This window comes from Desarmillaria tabescens (genome assembly GCF_030435595.1).
Source record: "Desarmillaria tabescens strain CCBAS 213 chromosome Unknown EV420scaffold_332, whole genome shotgun sequence".
In the NCBI taxonomy this organism is placed as follows: Eukaryota; Fungi; Basidiomycota; class Agaricomycetes; order Agaricales; family Physalacriaceae; genus Desarmillaria; species Desarmillaria tabescens.
The window spans coordinates 17,394-26,445 of record NW_026848631.1 but is presented as its reverse complement, the minus strand read 5'-3'; positions in this window follow the sequence as shown (position 1 = coordinate 26,445).

Genomic DNA, 9,052 nt, shown 5'->3' with positions numbered 1-9,052 from the left:
CAAGTCCTGACCCGAAGCGGGAATGATCCTGACAGACAGACGGTACATTTAACGGAAAATCTGGCACAGTTAGCCACCGACTTACTCATACTGCCCGGCGGTCGAAGTGGCATCAACCTGCCAGTTCACAGGCTCGCTAGACCAGATGAGCTTACTACCGGATGCAGCGTTCTGTTTGTATCTGAGATTGGAAAGTGTCGACGATCGAAGGGTTGAAGGAAAATACCTGAGGCAAAGCGGCATACAATCCATTGATGCCCTTGATGGTGACATTGGTGGTGATAGTGGGTTGAAGGGCCTTATTGAAGGTCAAAGTCTGCGACGAGGTCGGTCAGCATTAGATGCTACTCCTGAACGTCAACCACAACTCACAGCGCCCTCAGGGATGCCGCCGTTACCATCGGCTGTTGCGACGATCTGGCCGGGTACATCACACTTGGTGCTGGTGATATAGTAATCGGTTTGAACACTTTGAGCGGTATAGTTCTGAGACATGGTTGTTAGTTGTCGATATTGTTGGTGAATTGAGGAGGGGAAGTGTGAGGATATCAAGAGGCGAAAGATTGCAGTTTTATACTGCCAGCTGAAGATTCGGAATAAACGAACATGACGATTCTCTGTGTTGACATATTTTTCTAAGGACTGCTCAAGGCTCCGTCGACCCACAGTGTATGTATTACTTACAGCATGCTTTGGAGAAATCTCATGATCGTACGGCGATATTCCAGTCCGACAAATGTCATTGGTGACTTATTGTACATCGCGACAGAACCCTAGAATTCGGGCCGAGAGTCATACACCAATGTAATAATTCTAATGGTTCTCACCTCACCGTCACGGTCTGTTCTCGTGGTAGTTTATTTGGTTGCAGTGCGTTCATATGACGTTCCCTTCGTACAGAGACGCCCAACCTCGATGCGACTTTGGACCTTACCTAAACTCGGAACTCTGTTCTTGCGGCACCGTGATTCTTTCTCCTTGAACAAACAGCAGAGGTCACCTGTAGACGCTGCTCCACCGTGGTACCGTCCGGGCACATTCAAATTCTGAACGTTAAGCAACCTCTCATCAATTCGTGATACCTTCGTGACAAATAGACTACCTTTGACAGATCTCAGCGCACGCTCCATTGAAGTTCCGAGTATCGAGAAACTCGGTTTGAAACATATGCAAGACCGGGACCTACATGTATGTGCCTTCACTGCTGGGGCCGGTTCATTTTCCTGAGAACGGAACAAGGCATTCTAAAAATGTCGTGACTCTTCATCCCCTTTGTACGCAGACGGGACACGGAAAACGCAATGGAAAACACGTCCTCTTTAGTGCTCCGGTTTCCTTTGTTCTGAGTGCGGGGACACCTTTTTCATCCCGTTTCTTCGGTTCTTTTCCTTCACCTAAAACAGTAAGGAAGTTATCTCATCTTTCAACTCATTTGTGCGAACTCATCTTTACGACTTGAAGTCAATGTGAGATATTGCGACATTTCGAGGTCTTGTTTCTCCGCAAAGAAAATGTACCGGCTCCAGAAGTACTTTTTCGTGCCTTCCGTTGTGTACCACCACAACGTGACCTCTTGGAACGCTCTACCCCCAGTCCCTTTGTCAAAAGAGAATCAATAGCGTGCATGACCGTCCGACTCTTCTTTCACTCCACAAGGCATAGGTACGACAACTTAGTGTCGCGTAACCGCCCTTCTAGATACAGGGCCTTCAAGCATCCTGTCAAAATGCGTCATCCAGCTGCGGCCCTATCACAAGTTTCAATAAACGGAGTTGTTGTGGGTTATTTTACCACGGCGGCACCCACTTTGCGTGAAGGGATGAATGTTCACTTCGTTTTGGCACTCCGCCCAGTAACATTTCTCATAAATGAATATGGTCCAGATATTAGCAGCCGGAATGAGATGCGAATCAACACTGCGCTTGATTCAGTGCGAAAGGAGCGTGGTCAGGGTGGATTGGAGGTGCTCTAGTCTATTGGACTTACCTTATTTCAGGGAATTGCACCAACACTTCTTGTAGTAACAAACGTTGGCCGCGTTTTCCATTCACCGCCGCGATGTTGACGTACGAGCCTCAAAAGGTCGGGGCCACGTACGTATGCTCTTGAAATCGTCCCACCATGAGCACAGAGTCGAACAGCACCAACGAAGAAAGGTATAAGTCGTCCCAAACCTACAAATTCTGTAACGCTTTGAGGGCAGTCGTCAGACCAATCACGCCTAAGAGACAGGTTAACGTCAATCATAACTGAAGATGCCTGCTCACCTGCACCGACCGAGGTGAACGCTCATACCTTCGAGTCGGAAATAGCCAATCATATCTTCCGGTACAGCAAGGATTAGCTTAATACATACACCCGCGGGACTCTTATAGAACGGATAATTTGACCACAGAAACCAAACTGGTAAGCTCGCTAAAAACTGACTCCAAAACTGCGGGATGGCATGCCTTTCCGAGCTTCAATCGTCCTCTAATCATTCCCCCAGCCCACACCCACTACACATCCAACAACTCTCTCAACTCCTCACACCCATCCCTTCGACAACGATGCATCTCCGACCGTCCAAAATCAAAAAACTTGAACGTCCCTTCCCCAGCCCTTGCCACATTCCGCGGTTCCAGATCCCAGTGCATGACACCCAACGAATGCAGTTTCTTCACCGAATCGACAAGATTTTTCCTTAGAACAATCGGTTAAAAATCAAGTCGGAGAGATAACGAGGACGCCTCACCACTTCACCACACCCAAATCCACCTTCACATCACCCCACTCCGAGCCATACACATCCTCAAGACTCCCTAACGTTCTCAAGCAAGAACCCAAACCAGCCACCAGCCGGCCTCTGGAACGTTCCATAAAACTGAGGGACGAGGGAACACCCCTTGAGCACCACCTCGTACATGTATAGCTCACGCAAGACCATCTCCGAGTGACGTTCCGACACGAGCTTCATGATGCACAGCTTGTCGGCACCTTCGAGGCGACATGTGTATATGCTGCTCCATCTACTCGCTCGAATCTGTTCGAGAAGAGTCACCGTGTTAACGTCTATTGACGGAATGCGGGGAGCACGAATTAGGTTCCGCGGCTGCAGGGAAGAGGGTTAGAGTGGTTTCGTCGAGAGAGATGGAGCCTCTTCACTGCTAGGATGTTCTGCACATCTAAATTTAAAAGACGTTGAGGTGGGTTTCCGATGATAGATATACGGTGTATGTCGCTACAGTTCAACCACGGATGCTGCAATATCATCTAATGAAGTGTATCAGCAATCTTCCACTATCTGAATACCGGAAAACACACACAGCATTGGTTCCGACTTGAACAGAACACGCAGGGATACCATCTCGATCTTCGTCATTATCACCTGAGTCGTGTTCATCTTCTTTATATGGCAGAGGCTGGTAAAAAGCAGCAGGCGGGCTCTTGACCTCATGTCCAGGAACCAGATTGGCGCATAACATAGCGACGAGTATGGCAAGGAACGGCTCGGGTTGTATGGTAGCCTGAAACGGCGTGAGCGTTTCTGGGATTGGAAGGGCCTCATTGGAAAGTCTGAACGCAGGCGAAAGCAGGAGGATGAGTCCCAAACGAGAGGGGTCTGTAGACTTTACTACAAATGGTGGTGTAAGAATAAAAGGCCACGGGAAATGAGGAGAGGCTCACCAAGCTGTGCAGCAATCGCGATATATCCACCAAAGAAAAACCCAAACTCGGTGTTTGCAGCTACCATCTGCAATGCAAGCTGAATTGTATGAGATTAGCGGCATAATATGATACTCGATGTCGATGAACACTTACTTTCACGACCATGGCCTTCGCACCAGTTTGCTTGCGAGTAGCATCAAGACTGAATGGCCTACTCAACGCTTCCGCTTGTGCGAGCAACACCGGATGCGCCACATTCATATCGGCACAGGCGTTTAGTGACACCCAATGAAACCGACCGTCCTCGGTCTTGTCCCGTCGTCCAATAGTAAAACTGAAGGAGCCTATCTGGGACCCTTGGAGTATACCGACAGCTTGGTGGCGCACACTGATTATGCGACCTGCGAGACCCTTGACGACAGGTCGCACCACTTCAGCGACATAGCCGCCATACTCGCTCACCTGGCGCTCCGTCCGGAAAGACACCATTGCCATATCGTCCAAGGCATCCTGCATCGACTGACACGACACGTCGCCAACGCCGAGGTCATTGACCACTCCACCGATGATGTCTTTCAGGTTTAGGAGGAGATTGGGGTATAGCTGGGAGGAGATGAAGCGGTGCTCTGGAGGGACGAGTTCGAGGGGGGTGTAGGAATCCGAGTCTGCAGAACTCGTCGAGTTTGGAGGTGGCTTGTGTTGTTGGGGAAGGAAGGTGAGGAATTCATTGATGTTGGCGGGACAAGCGGTCATGATGTAAGACAAGAGGGAGGATCGAGGCTGCGACTGAGGCAGCAGCGAGACTTTGAGGAAGGTGCATCACTGTCAGAAGGCCTTGAACGCTGCGCTCAACGACAGCACCCATACTGGATTTTGAGAACATAGCGGTGTGAATCAGAACGAGTTGACCCTCTCGATGTCAACTGTGAGGATATGGATGGTTTCGTCGTCATCGTGAGCTCGTTGTAATGCTGCGACAGGTCTTTCATGAGCCTGGTGGAACGTTGAGAAATGGAGTTCCATGGGTTCGAGTGCCAGGTCCTTGGAGTTGATAAGCACTTTGATATTTACGGTGGAACGTCTAAGAGACGTCGGTCAAAGGAATTGGGCTGGTGTAGGTCTATGCTGAGACTTCAGAAAGATCGACAAAATCGCGTACCTTCATGATGATAGCTCCGACCTTCCCTTCATCCTCAAGGCATTGCGCATCTGCCCAAAAGGTCGGTCGATTTGCACAAGCTGGGCTGGACGATAGCATCTTTCTCAACAAGACAACAGACTTTGAATGAAGATAAGCGATGGCCCATTAAGCATTGACATGGACGTGAGATGTTAAGAGCCTCAAAACTTCTGATGAAACGAGCGTGTTCTGTAGTGATGGTAGGAAGAGAACTAGCAAGTCCGAAAAAGGAAGCTTAAATTCGTTTCAAACTTGGTATGGACCCCAAACAACACTCAAATTGATATCTAAAGGTATGAACACCGCTAAATACGCCCAAGAGGTTGGATAGGAAAAGGGAGAGATAATCAGATGGGATATACAGGACATTGTCTCCGCCCACTTGTAATGATTTTAGCGCTTCAACCAAGGTGCTACATCGCAAGTGCCCTTACCTATCACACCATCACCGAACGTTCACTCTACCCTCTACGACCTCGGCACAATCACTCGCTGAAACCCCAAAAATCAGCTCGACAACACCCCAGACAGCACAAAGGGTGACCTCTGCTGTTTGTTCAAGGAGAAAGAATCATGGTGCCGCAAGAACAGAGTTCCGAGTTTAGGTAAGGTCCAAAGTCGCATTGAGTTGGGCATCTCTGTACGAAGGGAACGTCATATGAACGCACTGCAACCAAATAAACTACCATGAGAAAAGACCGTGACGGTGAGGTGAGAACCATTAAAATTTTTATATTGGTGTATTACTCTGGGCCTGAATTCTAGGGTTCTGTCGCAATGTACAATAAGTCACCAATGACACCCGTCGGACTGGAATATCACCGTACGATCATGGGATTTCTCCAAAGCATGCTGTAAGTAATACATACACTGTGGGTCGACGGGGCCTTGAGCAGTCCTTAGAAAAATATGTCAACACAGAGAATCGTCATGTTCGTTTATTCCGAGTCTTGGTCACTCACCCACAGCTGGCAGTATAAAACTGCAATCCTTCGCCTCTTGACATCCTCACACTTCCCCTCCTCAATTCACCAACAATATCAACAACTAACAACCATGTCTCAGAACTATACCGCTCAAAGTGCTGAAACCGGTTACTATATCACCAGCACCAACTCTGATGTACCCGGCCAGACCGTCGCAACAGCCGATGGTAACGGCGGCATCCCTGAGGGCGCTGTGAGTTATGGTTGACGTTCAGGAGTAGCATCTAATGCTGACCGACCTTGTCACAGACTTTGACCTTCAGTAAGGTCGTTCAATCCCCTAGCACCGTCAATGTCACCATCAAGGGCATCAATGGATTGTACGTCACTTTGCCTCAGGTATTTTCCTTCAACCCTTCGATCGTCGACACTTTCCAATCTCGGATACAAACAGAACGCTGCATCCGGTAGTGAGCTCATCTGGTCTAGCGAGCCTGTGAACTGGCAGGTTGATGTCGCTCCGGCTTCGACCGAGTTCTATGAGTAAGTCGGTGGCTAGCTGTGCCAGATTTTCCGTTAAATGTACCGTCTGGTCTGTCAGGATCATTCCCGCTTCAGGTCAGGACTTGTTTTGGGTTACGGGCGTCCAGATCGGCCCAATCGTAAGTCTGCTGTCTGCTACATCCTTGCTGAGAATGTGAGTTTGAGGATTGAACGTATACAGGTCCAAGTCAGGAGCGGAGCGGACATCCAAAGGAAGGAGAACCAGTGGACCCTCAACAAGGTTGACTAAGAAGAGTGGACCAGTGCATAACTTCAACAGTTGTTGTTTCCATTTGTACCAAGTGTTTCGAGATTACAGTAGTGACGTGTTTGTATGAAGAGAATCGATGCTTGTGCTTCCGCGTGTTTTTGTATCAGTTTGATGATTGAATTAGGCCGCGCACGATGGAAAATAGAGAGCAAGCCACTGAAAAAGTCGCCAGTTCTATTTGGAATAACGAAGTCTCAATGCCCGACCTAGGTTCAAGTTGAAGACTTTGGGAAGAATCCTCCCGGCGCATCACACCAATGGGGGTTTGATGATACATAAATTTGGACAGATGCCCGCATCACGTATGAACTGCCTACGGCATCGACGCGCCAGTCAGGATGTACTTAAACTCTGTCTCATCCGATGATGGTCGACCCATGAAATTTAAACCCGGCTCAGTCTTCCATAGCCGGCGGGTTCCACGCCTCAACCCGCATCTCCAACCTGTCCCCAGTGAGTGCTCTGATTTCTGCTGTGATATCATAGCCGTTCATTGTCCCCAGAATAACACTGTCATTAGTATCTAATAGGTATACAGACACTAATACACTGTCAACCAAGGACTAGGTCTACTAAATATCAGACCGAAACCGACGAATATGTCCATAAAATCTCACCTTGAACTGACGATTGCACGCCGACCTCTTCCTGGTATGCGCATAGCACATTTACTCGCTGTAAAACCCAACAATCAGCCCGACGACGCACCAAACAGAAGTACTGCACTCACAGGAGCGACAAGGTGATATCACCATTGACCTTGGCCTGAATGGCGATCTCAACCTCGAGGTCGAGGTCAAGACAGAGCTTGAGAGCTGCAGGGGGAGCAGCCTCGCGCGGAGTACGACCGACGATTTGAGAGGAAGATTGGGTCGGTGCGAATTTGGTAGCAGTTTCTGGGGTAGACATGGTGATGCTGAAGAGAGGGAGTCGGCGAGGTGGGAGCTTTTATACGCCAGTGTACGGGCAATGTGCCATCGTGGACCGAGTGTCTTGCCTTGGCAATTTAGCGTTTCCTAGTTTCGTAGAAGACTGCAAGAAGAGGGTTGTTGAAAACGTAAAGGCTCTTATTTCGTATCGAACATGCTGTAGTTGAGGCTAGTGACATCTGTCGTTTAAACGCGATTCGAGGCCTTCTTGGAAAGTTCGCATTTGCGCTTGCTTTGTCGTTGAAGAAAATCGCGTTCGAACGAAAATACAGCGTACGGTGGGTATTTGTAGGTCCAGAGTTTAGACCGTGGGAATAACCCCCGGCTTGCCTCTTACCCACCACGACCTTCTCACCATGAAAATCACGCAGTACTTGTGCGCCCCGAATTTATCCCTTACCAAATGTCAGCCACATACTCAAAAATTCCCCATCTCGTCATACCGAACGGGCTAGCCCACAACGCTCAGCACCTATCGCAGAACTAGCAAATTGCGAGGTCCTTGCACGAAGCCTATCAATCCCTAGTTACCACAGCCCAAGTTGCGCCACCGCGTTTTGCTTCGACTTGAATAAATTCACCAACGCGACCCTGAAAACGACAAACTCTGGTTCTCCCGGAACTCGACCTCGTTTTACTCTCAATTGATCTCTTGAGCGGCCCATTGATATCTCCTCCCAACGTACCCATCATCACACAGATACCCGAAATTGCTGACGCCACTGGACCATTGAATGTGCCTCATTCACTCGCGACGTGAAACAGTTTGTCCCCCTCCCCTCCGCTCAGCTAAAAGATAGACTAACTGTTTCATGGAACCGAAAAGAAGTGCAGGGACAATTCGAGTTCGTACATCCCTGGCTTGAATGAGCAGCGAGGATCGAGAGCTCGCAATCGCTCCATCTTATGATGCGTTGTTTGCGTGTGCTGTATGCTGAATCGGACAATAGGCTCCTTTCGTTCGGCACCAAGTATACGATGCTGGTCTAACGCTTGTTGGAACGGGGCTCCAATTAATGATCTGTTGCTACCGCGTTCTTCTGAATCTGTCGTAACTACCACATTTGGGAGATGCCAATCCTCATCAGGCGCAAAATCCGAAAAGGTTCAAGCTCCCGCCTAGGCTCTGAAGACAAACTTCCTTTGACGCGTCTATGTCGGTTTTAACTATTTACGACAGCGTTGATGTTGAGGCCCTTCTCGTATCATTCAAAACACCGTCCACCCTTTTAGCTCGTGGAAGGGGATACAGGAGAGGACGTGTTACCTGAAGCGACCGAGCGGCGCCTCCCAAGTCTGCGTCATCCCGCTCTTTCGTCAGACGACGTGCTCAGATGTGCACCACAGCTTCTCTCGCGCCTTACCTCTGCCACCCTTCAGCAAGACTTTCTTTGCCTGGTCGCGACTACAAGTTGCACGTATCGCTCTCGCGGACAAGAGGGTCCGATGCTCATCATGACGAGGAGCATGGAGTTCGACTCTTTCCGAGATGTAATCCTTTCTTCCCCGCCAGGATGTGGTTTGTTACGTCTCATGTCTTTTGCTCCTTCGTCGT